Source organism: Macrobrachium nipponense, chromosome 5 (genome assembly GCF_015104395.2).
Source record: "Macrobrachium nipponense isolate FS-2020 chromosome 5, ASM1510439v2, whole genome shotgun sequence".
Lineage (NCBI taxonomy): Eukaryota > Metazoa > Arthropoda > Malacostraca > Decapoda > Palaemonidae > Macrobrachium > Macrobrachium nipponense.
In genome coordinates this window covers 70,979,044-70,992,729 of record NC_061107.1, presented here as the reverse complement: position 1 = coordinate 70,992,729, position 13,686 = coordinate 70,979,044, and the positions used below count along the sequence as shown (strand labels likewise).

Here is a 13,686-nt window from a genome sequence, read left to right as displayed (position 1 = left end):
ATATACGTATATATAATTACAGGACAAGACTTACAAGTTGATTAATAAATTTTTTTTGTGTGGTCAACATTGTTGCTAATGGTACCCGATAGCAATAATGTCTACGCATACATAATGCACATATATACACACACTTACACATGTGTGTGTTCGGTTATGTATCTTTCCATATTCAGCGCCATGATCCATTTCGCAAAAACCGCAACGAACCTTGCAATGCATAACACAGGCTTTTTTTCCTCATGTTTCATAACGTTTCTCACTCAGAACGTTTTAAAAATATGGTAAAAGTTAGAAACGTAAGCGAGGCAGTCGGCCGTGTTGCAAGGTCTCTGTGAGGCGATGGAAATGCCAAAGGGGAGAGAGAGAGAGAGAGAGAGAATCACTGGCAGAACTAGATACGACTAGAACCATTTTAAGACGAGACGAGAGAGAGAGAGAGAGAGAGAGAGAGAGAGAGAGAGAGAGAGAGAGAGAATCACTGCCAGGACTAGATATGACTGGAACCATTTTAAGACAAGATTTCACTCATTTAAATTCCACGTACGATTATAGTTATTAACCGAGGCTCCCATTTCATGAAAAATTATGCATCTCTTTAGTGATTAACAATAATTGTATAAGTGCTAAGGAACATATACGATTAGTATAAGAGCCAGGCTGAAATTCAATATGACTTTTAGGAACTAATGTTGCCTCATGTTCATATAAATTTTTCACAATATGTGCTGTTTTATATTTTACAGATGCATTTGTTGCGTGACGAAATTATCCCATTTTGACTTCATTCTTTTGTTGTCTATTAATTTATTTACTTGCTCCTCCTTCACAAATTATTTACTTAATATACTAACGGGTCAATTTCATGGTAATTAAACTTCCTTCACAAAAAAGCAGGTAAATTTTATGTTAATTCAACTTACTTCACAGAAAGTGGGTAAATTTTATGTTAATTCAACTTACTTCACAGAAAGTGGGTAAATTTCAAGCTAATTAAACTTCCTTCGCAAAAAATGTGGGTAAATTTCATGGTAATTAAACTTACTTAATAAAAATGTAGGTAAATTTCATAGTAATTAAACTTCCTTCACAAAAAAGTGGGTAGATTTCATAGTAATTAAACTTCCTTCACAAAAAAGGGTAAATTTTACTGTAATTCAAATTACTTCACAAAAAAGTGGGTAAATTTCATGGTAATTAAACTTCCTTCACAGAAATGTGGGTAAATTTCATGTTAATTCAACTTACTTCACAAAAAGTGGGTAAATTTCAAGCTAATTAAACTTAATTCGCGAAAAATGTGGGTAAATTTCATGGAAATTAAACTTCCTTCACAATAAATGTGGGGGGTAAATTTCATGGTAATTCAACTTACTTCGCAAAAAAATTTTAAATTTCATGGTAATTCAACATAATTCACAAAATATTTGAGCATAAAATGTGGGTACATTTCAAGGTAATTAAACTTGAAAAAACAAAGTGGAACATTACATGACATTACCTTGTTATTGCAAGTAACGGTAATATTTGTTAATACCTTGACTTTGAACTAACATACTCTGTATTACACACACACGACTCTGACCATTTGAAAGGTCACATTATCAAAAGGGCATCTCACTCACCCGCAATCGTGCTGTGATTTTTACACCACTTGACCTCGTCTGGTTTTTTTTTTTTTTTTAAACAAATTCCTTCGTTATTTTAAGTTCAATATTCTCCAGCAATTCTGGATTTCTTCCTCTAATGTACTAGATTTTATTCTGGGGAAGAAATTCTACATTCTTCTTTTTGATGTAGTACATCTTATTCTGGGGTAAATTTCTGGGGAAGAAATTCTACATTTCTTCATCTTGATGTAGTACATTTTTTTTCTGGGGAAAGAAATTCTACATTTTTTTCTTCTTGATGTAATAATTTAATTCTGGAGTATATTTCTGTGGAATAAATTCTATATTTCGTCATCTTGATGTATTAATATCTTTCTAGGGCTTCTGCGGTAAATCTCTGGGGAGGAAATTCTACATTTTTTCACTCTGGTGTAGTAGGTTTTTTTTCTGGGGTAAATTTCTGGGGAAGAAATTCTACATTTCTTCACCTTGATATATTATGTTTTTTCTGGGGTAAATTTCTGGGGAAGAAATACATGTATTCATCACCCTGATGTAGTAGTTTTTCTATTCTGGGGTAAATTTCTGGGGGAGAAATTCTACATTTCTTTATCTTGATGTATTAATATTGTCCTAAAGTTTCTGGGGGTTAATCTCTGGGTAAGAAATTCTGTATTATTTCTTCTTGATGCAAAAGAATTTCTTAATCGTTTCTTCTTGATGCAAAAGGACTTTTTTCAGCGGTGAATTTCTCCTGGGAGAAGAAGAAGAAAGTTCACGGTTGGATAATTGCTGCAGTTTTGTCTGTCTGCGGGGATCGAGTATAGATACAGAGCCGGTACCAGTTCCCAAGAGCCTCGACGACGGTCCTTGATTTTTGTCTCGATGTCATGCATGGCTGAAGATGTGAAAGGAAAGGAGGTTTCGCGGGATCGAGTTTTTTTTTTTTGTTTTTTTTTTTTTTTAACATAGGGAAAGATGAGATGATAAAAGAACGAGGCGCGCGGGAATCTCAAACTGAAACTGGCTCTCAAGAGGAGAAACGAGATGGGAGACGAGAGAATGAGTAGCGAAAATATATGACGGAGTAGAAGAAGTAGGAGAAGATGAGGCAGTAGAGGAATAAAGGGAGCATCCGGATGAAGTTAGATGCCAAGGATGTGTGTGGCACCAAGGGCATCCAGTCTGGCCTCACTTATAGTTGAAAATGGGATGAGAGTGAGTGAGTGACAGATCTCTACAAGGGCAAAGAAGCAAAGTTACAACAACTTTTTAATTACACAAAAAAAATAATATTCAGGGATTCAATAGAATGCTATATAGAGAGGTAGAACACCTTTTTCTCTCTACAAGTACAGTACTTATCATGAATGTATGAATTAATGTCTGAATGCGTGTAGTCCCTTACACTTAACAAAAATCTTATACAAACATACCATATAGGTACGTATGTATATGTTATGCAATATATATATATAATATATATATATATATATATATATATCTATATATATATATATATATATATATATATATATATATATCTATATATATATATCTTTATATATATATATATAAAATGTGTATAAATTACATATATACATAATTCTATATTTAGAAATCAGAAAATCTACACTTGATTTTGATATTCAGTTAGAGCTACATAGAATTTTTACAAAGAAATCACAGAATGTCGAACAATCTGGTATATTTTATTCAGGCTCTCTGACGTTTCCATTTAAAAACATCCTAAGGATTCAGCTTATATAATTATATAATATAAGATAATATAATTATATAATATATATATATATATATATATACACACATTATATATACACTCATATATATATATATATATATATATATATATATATATATATATAATATATATATATATATATATGACATCTTATTCGGTAAGAGATGATTCAACATCCCGTTAACTTTTTTCAATAAAAGCTCAATTCTGTTAACTTCCTAAAATAGCATATAATTGTCATTTAACTCTCTCTCTCTCTCTCTACGTAAAATTATTTGAACAAAACCTGATTGTATTAATGTAAAATTAACAGAGCAGAATCTGTCTGAATTATTGACTGATTTTAGCTAGAGACCTAAATAAAAGAGGAGGAATTACACACTTGTGCTCCAGAAAATTGTAATTAAGATATACAAAAAAGTAAAAACCGAAAAAGAAGTAAATTCATTAATAAGACACAGACACACTTTAATAGCTGCGCATTGTCGTAAACACTACAGTGATGCTTTCGACCACATAAGTAATATACAATAGGCATGAATGCATGCATGCATACCTATCAAGCAACACAAGCATGTACATAAATAACCCCAAGTGCGTCTATAAATTGCCAGAGAAGTCAAATAAGAGACTTATTGGTCATGAAGCCTTTATTTATTTTCTCTTGGCGAGCGCCGTTCTTCACGTATCACAGACTTTAGCATTTATCGTGAGTTCTGCATAATTGCGTTGGATTGCAAAGACAACCCGAGGCACTTTTTGCAGCACATTTATGAGCTTCAGTTAATGCACACTTGGGAGCGGAATAAAAAAACGAATTATGTATAAACACGAACTAGCTCGTAAACCATCCATATGAGTGTACGTGTCTTATTTGTTTATTATAGATAATTATGCCATAAATTCCGCATCCATATACAGTAAGAGGAACGTTACGAAGTTTGTCAATACGGTACGTGACGATATCCATTCGCTGGGCTTTTCATTTAACTATTGACAAAACGAGGGGACACGTGTGTTAGGGTCATAAATTCTGTTGTCCATACATTGAAGCACACACAGCACAAAGAATATACTTTCTTTGCAAAACAGTTTAAAAAAATAACATTTCAAAAGACACTATGATATTTATAGTCACACACTATTCTCAGTTTCAAAACCCATAAGTATTGGCCCAAATAAGATTGTCACTTAGAGAATTCATTTCTGTGGTGCCAAATCGATTCCATCTGAAAAAGAAATAATAATTATCAGTATTTTTTCTATCCGCAATTTCAATTACCTCCTATAAAACCTGTGCCTATGTGCGTACACAAACAGATCTAGACTCTTATATCCATAGTGACGTCATACTTGAGAGAGAGAGAGAGAGAGAGAGGATTTTCAACCCTTGTACACACATTTGACCGCTCCTGACCTCCTTCTTCTTCTTACTGGGCCCTGGCAAACGCATTAAAATCCTTAAATGAAGAACTCAAGGCTCGAGAGAGATAAAAAAAAAAAAAAAAAATACTTAAAAAGGAAGTTGAAAAGTTGCATCTTGTTTGGAAACTGATTGCTTCTAATTCTTGTGAAACTTGTATCGTTAAGATGCAAATATGAGCCGTGATTCTCTCTCTCTCTCTCTCTCTCTCTCTCTCTCTCTCCTCTCTCTCTCTCTCTCTCTCCGTAGCAATACAAACAAATGGGGTTCTCTCCTTCGGTTTTGATATATATGACGGCATGTCCATGTAACTTCTAGGATGATGTGGAAGTTTTAATGTACTTTTCATGCAGACAGAGAGAGAGAGAGAGAGAGAGAGAGAGAGAGAGAGAGAGAGAGAGAGAGAGAGAGAGACTTTTTAATCTATATTTATTACTATGCATGGCAAGAATAAGTCCAAGATTGTAGGTTGAATCTACAGGGTTATTCATAACCGGCCCCCCCCCCCCCCCCCCCCCCCCTCTCTCTCTCTCTCTCTCTCTCTCTCTCTCTCTCTCTCTTTCTGTAAAGAGAGAGTTATATTGATACCAATAAAGTTCTAATTCTATACGATTTTGAATATGTTTTCACATTACAACCGGAAATCTATCTTTGTATAATAAACTTAATTTGCATTAGGATTCAATGTTGCAGACATTTATTGCTTATTGGTATCCTTGAGCCCAGTTGATGTTGCCTTTTCATGTGCAAATGAAGTTGCAACATGATAATCACTTTATTTTATTAACTAAAAATATTCGTTTTTTATTTTCATCCGTGGTTTCTGCGGAGAAGAAAAATATTTTGCCAAATTTATCATTACCGGCGACCGTTTTAGAACTCGATTAAAGATTTAATAAAGTATGCTCTAATATGTTATACTGAGATTTGCTCTTATGAAAAATCCACCTATTTTCGGGATGAACTGGAATTTTCACCCTTCACATATAAAAAAAATAATACCATTTTTAACAAGAGAAATAAATTGAAGGAACAGAAATTCCTCGCTAAACACTGGTGGAGGATAAGGCCTAAAGGGTACGTAATGGATTCTGACATTCTTATCTCCCTCGCATAATAAATGATTTTAGCTTCCTGTTGGGAGTTTCCCCTCCAAACTTCCGAGCATTTTTATTTGTTTCTTTCCAAACGAACTTGATATTCCTACCACCAGATTAGTTAATCATTTGGGCAGCTTACACTAACGAGTAAATTTCTTTGAGTACGACCATCAGCGGAAAACTTAAGTTGAATACAGAATTTAGGCCGGCCAAAGGCCAAGCACTGGTTACCTATGAGGTCATTCAGCGCTGAAATGGAAAATGACAGTAAGAGGTTTGAAAGTTGTAACAGGAAGAAAACCTCAAAGCAGTTGCACAATGAATCAAGTGCTTGTTTGTTTGTTTGTATGGTGTTTTTACGTTGCATGGAACCAGTGGTTATTCAGCAACGGGACCAACGGCTTTACGTGACTTCCGAACCACGTCGAGAGTGAACTTTTACCACCAGAAATACACATCTCTCACACCTCAATGGAATGCCCTAGTATCTAACTCGCGGCCACCGAAATGGCACGCTTACACCATTTCGACCACGCCACTGAGGCGCTTACTAACACTCCCACGGGGCACCAGCGGAAAACGGAACCAATCCCTTAAAACGAGGATATATTGAGACACCTTCATTTTCGTTACTCACTCCACATAAATTCATTCACAAAAATGGGAGCACTCAACCGAACGAAGCGTCGATTTCCGTCAGATTACTTTAGCCGGAAAGCAGATTAGATAAGGTCGGATTAGGGCGGGGAGTCATGAATGACCGCTTAGAAACGATATACATAATATCTATGATTAGTTTCCATTCCGAGAAATCACAACTCAAGTTCTCTCCGTCAGATTCTTTGGACCACTAAGAGATTAAAAATGAAAATTCTTCTGGGTTAAGTCACGAATGAAACTAACAAAAAAATGGGCACATATCAAAATGCAGGTCGGCGGTTTTTATGCAGATTCAGACACACAAAACACCGCATGTATACGACCTAAACACACACACACAAACACATAATTATTCTTGAGAAGACAGCACTACGATATTTGGAGTCAAACGGCAGACAGAGAGAGAAATTAAACCATACGGAAATTATGGTAGTAATTCCTAGTACATAGATGAGGTAATAGTAGTGAAAGAGAGATAGCAATAACTTAGTCATGTCCATCGCACAATCACTGGAAGAAAAGTACATGGCAGCGTCAGCTGGGGTTCTGTGGCACCACAAGATTTGGAAGAACCGGGGCCTCAGACACACGAAGCTGGAGATGAGAGGAGATTTGTGGAAGACAAAGCACATAAAAGTTATGTGAGCGCTGGAATTTCACAGAGGACCTTTGTGATTTGCATATATACATACATACATACATACATATATATATATATATATATATATATATATATATATATATATATATATATATATTCAATAGAAGGGTCCATAGTAATATTCTTGTTTAAAAAGACGAAATATATTTGTAGAAATATTTTTACAAAGCTTAAAGCTTTCGTCCATCCTTCTGTTGAGAAGAATATTATATACGACTGTGGAGCCTTCTATTAATAACTGAAAAGCCCGATACTGTGTTTATATATATATATATATATATATATATATATATATATATATATATATATATATATATATATATATATGTATTATGTATGTACACATATATATGTATATATTATAGTATATACATATATATATATAATATATAAATATATGTATATATATATATATATATATATATATAATATATATATATATATAGAATGCATGTTTGTGTGTGTGTGTGTGTGTGATTAACAGTGACTCAGTTGACAATCTTCTGAACCCTTCGAATTACGTGTCGCATCGGCACAAAAACAATAACACGACGAAAAGGGGAGCACACGACACAAAGGAACTTGAGCGAATAGATTAAAAAAAATGAGGGGAACAATACTTGCAGGTGTTCGATGCTCAAGAAACAAACCCGGAGGCATCATGAAGTAATCTAGTGTCATTAGAGCATCGTCTTCCTTCATTTTCTCATAAAACCGAATTGGCGTCTGGTATGCACAGATCCATTTACTTATAATGCAGAGATTATCGTCGCCAGGAATTTGCGTATGATACGACTTGACTTGGTTCCGTAGGAAACGTTTTGCAATTTAAATGCCATTGGCGTGCAGCGATCTGTGTAAAGAGCAGCTTAAAGTGAACTGAGTATTTTTGTACCCTTTCATTTTAAGTTTATCACAAAAGTTGAATTTTTTTTCTAGTCGCGTAATAGAGAAAGTACCTTTATTTTTCCATTAAGCTTACAACTACCGAAATTTAAAATAATTTTTGTTTGTTACATCTAACCGGAAAATATACAATGTAATATGGTGCCAGTTTTTAAAAAGATACCGATAATATAAAAAAAAAACACATATGGTGCTAGTATTAAAAAACACACCAATAAAAAAAAAACAACACAGTCATATTCAACATATAAAGCAATTTCATATCCTCAGCCACACAAAAAAACATCGACAGGCTCCTCCTACAAAATAAAAAAAAAAAAAATAAAAAACCGACAAGTTTCAACGCTCCTCCTTCAAAAGCAGAAAAAAAAAACACCAGAACAAACAAATATATAACAAACAACTCGGCATTCCCTTCAAGTGGAACCACCTCTGGCTACAAAAATCAATCGCATACTTAAAATTCCAGAAATTGTTATACGGAGATGTTCTCTTACTCGGGGAGTATGCCTGCAAACTACTTTTTTGTTGTTGTTGTTGATCTAGTTGGGGGATAGGAAACATTACAAAGATCTGAAAAATGTGTTCCTCGTTCAGTTAAAGATACAGAAATTTTAGGAGAAGGTAATTACGATTTATTGATTAGAATGAAAACGTAAAAAATAGATAACGTGCTTGCTAAACAATACAAACAAATTATCTCTAATAAATATATCGTATTTATTTCAATTCTTTTTGCTGAAACAACGCTCTACGTGCCCGTAAATTCTGGCACGCGCTCAGCGTAAGCTGGAGGTCAAACCACGCCTTGTGTGTGTGTGTGTATGTTTTTTTTTACCAAGGAGAACTGGTCCCGGTAAGAACTGATAATAAGAAGCAGCGATATCAGCGGACTTTTGAGACAAGTTCAGCTTTGGACGAACGATCACAGACAGCATACCATAACCATGAGTCACCAGCAGCGCTGCTGCAGCAGGTCAACCACAGCATTCAAATGCGTTGCACATTTGATGATGTGGCTTTTAAAAAAAATAAAGAAATAATAAAATAAATAAAAAGTATATTAACGAAAGTTAGGACAAGGAAATATCATCATAACATTGACTGAAGGCTTGAGTTCTAGAAGGGAAGTTAGTACATAATTTGATTAAAATTAAAATATGAATAATCAGGATTCAGATTGGAAATATGTGAACATGAATACACACACACCCATATATGTATGTATATAAGTGTATATGTACACATATAATTACATTTACATATATATATATATAATATATATATATATATATATATATATATATATATACATATTTTGCATATATGTGTTTATTCATGTTCAAATATATCTCCAATCTGAATCCTGAGTATATCACATATACATGCTTTGTTTATAATCGTTGAGCTACATAAAAGATTCACACCCACATATATACATACACATTCTCTCTCTCTCATATATATATATATATATATATATATATATATATATATATATATATATATATATATCCTCCATTCACAAATAAATCCAAGCGTCTCTTTGTTATATTTAGCGTACGTCATCCACTAAACATCAGCATCTCCCTCAATAACCTCTAACGACCTTTAATGAAATTAAAGTAGACCTACTTAATGGCAGAAGGAAAGAAACGAGACTCGTATATAGTATCATCTCAAGGATTTAATCCTATAAACTGTTCTGAGTTCCCCCTACTTCTCTCTCCCTAACCTCTAACCAACCCCAACCCCTCCCTAAAACTTTTTTTTTCTTTTTCTAAGCTTCCCTTCCGATGACACAATAACTCAGCAGATGTTAATTTCGGGGTTCCCTCGTGGCACCTGCATCTCATCTTCTCTCTCTCTCTCGGCATTACAGCACCGCATTTTTTCCCGTGCCACTCCTTCGGCGTCCTATCTACTGCTACTGTCGCTACAGGGAAGTCACTCACACTCTCTTCTTGCTGCCCGTAAGGTCTGATTCGCCTAAAGTTCGCGAGGGATCCACGACCCTATCGACAACGGTACCGAGACTTCCCAGAGAGAGAGACTCTTATTAGGGCCTCTTCCGAAGCGGAGTCAGCGGCAACGCAGCCTTTTAATTCACGATTGCAATTCTCGGAAGGGGGAGACCTTGCATTGCTGCGGTGAGGATGTACTGTGCTTTCTTTTTTGTGTGTGGGGGGGAGTGGGTGGGAGGAGGGAGGGAAGACCTGGCATCTTCAAAACGGCAATGCCCGTCTTTTCGACGCAGGCCGGAGGTAATAGACGGACATCAAATGGGTACTTGGATGACAAAATTGTATTACTATATTCATTTGCCGTCAGATATATTTTTTTAAGGCTCACAAAAGTCTATTCTGGCTTCTTTATTAAGCAAATTTACACAATATCTGACACGCTGATCATTTACAGGTATCAAACACATGCTTATTATTGTTATTATTATTGTAAGATATAAAATTAATTCGCTGAACTCTGCCATTTTATTCAGGAAAATTTTTTTAAAAGAGGGTCTTCTTCCAAAATAATAATAATGATAATGATGATAATAATAATAATAATAATAATAATAATATTATTATTATTATTATTATCATTATTATACGCACAAGCTTCTCTTTTAAAACAAGGGACTCAGGAATAATAGAGCCATTACGGACCATATTATACACTAGAACCCCGGTATTATTTGTAAATATCGTTAATATCTCACGAAACCTGTGTTGCGAACAGGTGTTCGAGTATTTTGGTAACAAAGTGGAAGATGATAAATTTACGGTTATACTAAATCCTTTGATTGTTTTATTTCTTTAAATATAGAAAGAAGTTTCGTAACCAAAATATCATCATTACAAAGGTATATAACATGGTTACACCCATAAAATTGCTAACCATATTCATTATCCCCTTGTCACAGTATCCGTAAGTGTTCCTTGTTACTTTGTTACCATAACATCAATAGTTATAAAAATAACGATAAAAATAATGATAAGTCAGAAAAAAATCTGTAATCGGTTCAAATGAATTCTTTATCCAACGACATTAAAATACAGATACGTTGATTATCAATGCATTTAACTCTCTCTCTCTCTCTTTGTACTCAGTTCCGATTAATTCTTTATTCACTGACTATATTTACACACACGCCCACACACACACACACACACACACCACACACACACACACACACACATATATATATATATATAGATAGATAGATAGATAGATAGATAGATAGATCTATATATATATATATATATAGATAGATAGATAGATAGATAGAATAGATATAATATTATAGCTATATATTAAACACACACACACACATATATATATATAAATATATTATATATATATATATATATATATATATATATATACTGCATATACATACATGTACTCGTTGACAGTCAATCCATTTACCCGTCTCTCTCTCTCCTTTTTATATTCACAAAAAAAAAGATGGTTGTAATTAGATTTTTTTTTATTATATAAATAAATAAAAAAAAAATGAAAAAGTGGGTAAGTTTACAGGAACGAAATCTACAGAATCTGTATCAAATTACAGAAAATGTCACATGCATAGAAAATGGGAAAATTTAACTGGTATAACTTATTCATTTAATTCAGAGCTCACCAAAATAATCAACGTGCAAACACAAAAGTCGGCATCGCAATAAAAAGAAAATAAAAAGCACTGGCATTTCCCCAATTTGCGATGGCAGTTTTCGCCTACTCGGGGAGTAAGCCTACAAACTACTTTGTTGTTTTTTCTGTTGTTGTTCTTGGGGGTGGGTAGGAAAGCCTAAAAGGCTCTGAAAAGGGTATTTCGCGTTGAGTTAAAAGATACAGGAATTTTAGGATAGGTTATTTATGATTTATCTATTAGAAAGAAAATGCAAAAAAATTAAATAACGTGCATCTTAAACATTAAAGAACAATTATTTCAAAATACAATATAGCGTATTTATTTTAATTTTCGTTTGTGAAACAACGCTCTATTCGACCGTAGATTTTAGCACACATCCGGAGTAAGCTGGAGGTTGTTTTTTCTCTATATGGCCGTATGCACATTTATCCTCCCCGTCAACCGGCAAGTAGTGTTTACGGATAACCGAACGAAGCGAATAAAGGGCAATTTGACGACATACAATGCCTGACTGACAGAGCCGGCAGTGTCGCCCCTCCCTTCCGCTGGTGGTGCCACAACGGGCGGCTAGATCAAAGAGCCCATTTTAACTCGGTCCACTTTAGTCTTTTTTTGGAGGGAGACCTCGGGGTTCAAGTAGTAGCTCTGAGGAGTGAATCACAGCAGGTAGGGGAGGAGGGTAGGGGGGAGACGGGTCTGGTCTGGTCATTAGCGGCGTCAAAGGAAACAAAAGAAACAGGTTTCGGTGGGTTCTTTCAAAAATAATACAAAGAGATATTTTGCTTTTCTTTTCACATTTCCACCTTTCTTTTATTTACCCCGAGTTCTTACTTTCATCTGCTTCTAAACTTGGGTGCGTTGTTCCTGATATGGTAGTGGTACCCTTTTCAAATGGTAGTTTAGTGTGACCAACTTTTGTCAGCCCACTGTTCTAAAGAGTTCCTTCTGAGTGAATTGTCTATTGCACTTATAACTGAAATGCTATACATTTACAAGTTTCTAAAATAAATTATATATATATATATATATATATATATATATATATATATATATATATATTCATAGATACACATTAGTGTATATATATATATAAAATATATAATTATAAAGATAGACGTTAGTGTGTTTATGGGTATATATATAAACATATATATACATAAAAGGTAATCTGCCAAGTAAAGGACGTTTGAACGTCGAAAGATCTCGCGGATACTCCGTTGTTTATTTTCCCTCGTGGCATATACCTTTATTTTTTTATGGATTTATCACGTTCCTAACTTTCGTGATTCAGTTATACATACATACATACAAACATACATACATATATATATATAATATATATATATACATATATATATATATATATAATATATATATATATATATATATATATACATATATATATATATAAAGTAGGTGGAAATTCGTTGTCATGTACTTAGACTGCGCAATATTATACATCAATATAGAGGATATAAACACACGCGTATGTGTGAACACGCACGCCCTTCTTTTCAGGAAAAAAAAATAAAATAAAATAAAATAAAATAAAATAAAATAAAAAGGAAACAGCATGAAATGCAGTTTAACCCAGTCAGGAATTAAACGAACTTGTAAGCCATTAATGCTTTGAAAGTCGAGTCATTTTCACGTACTCACTCGCCTTAGATAAATTGCGAAAGTAGGATGATATGAGAGAGAGAGAGAGAGAGAGAGAGAGAGAGAGAGAGAGAGAGAGAGAGAGACTGACTTCAAACAGGCCGCCAGATTTTTGTTTGTATTGCCAAAATAAATGCGTTATTTACTCCTATTGCCCAGCTTATACTTGTTCCGCTCTTTGCGTGCCTAAGCGTACAAACGCCGAATCTGCGTCCCAAGTCCAAAGACTGCTGCAGTCGTGTGGCGGCGC

General features: G+C 34.2%; 2 protein-coding genes across 2 annotated transcripts in view; one reads left to right on the top strand and one right to left on the bottom strand.

Annotated features, from left to right (window-relative positions):
* The window catches only part of LOC135215395 (ADP-ribosylation factor-like protein 4C), a 145,859-nt gene that overhangs the window by 65,113 nt on the left and 67,060 nt on the right, over positions 1 to 13,686 (top strand). The window lies entirely within an intron of this gene.
* The window catches only part of LOC135215394 (neural-cadherin-like), a 1,007,823-nt gene that overhangs the window by 968,478 nt on the left and 25,659 nt on the right, over positions 1 to 13,686 (bottom strand). The gene's annotated exons all lie outside the window — the stretch shown is intronic.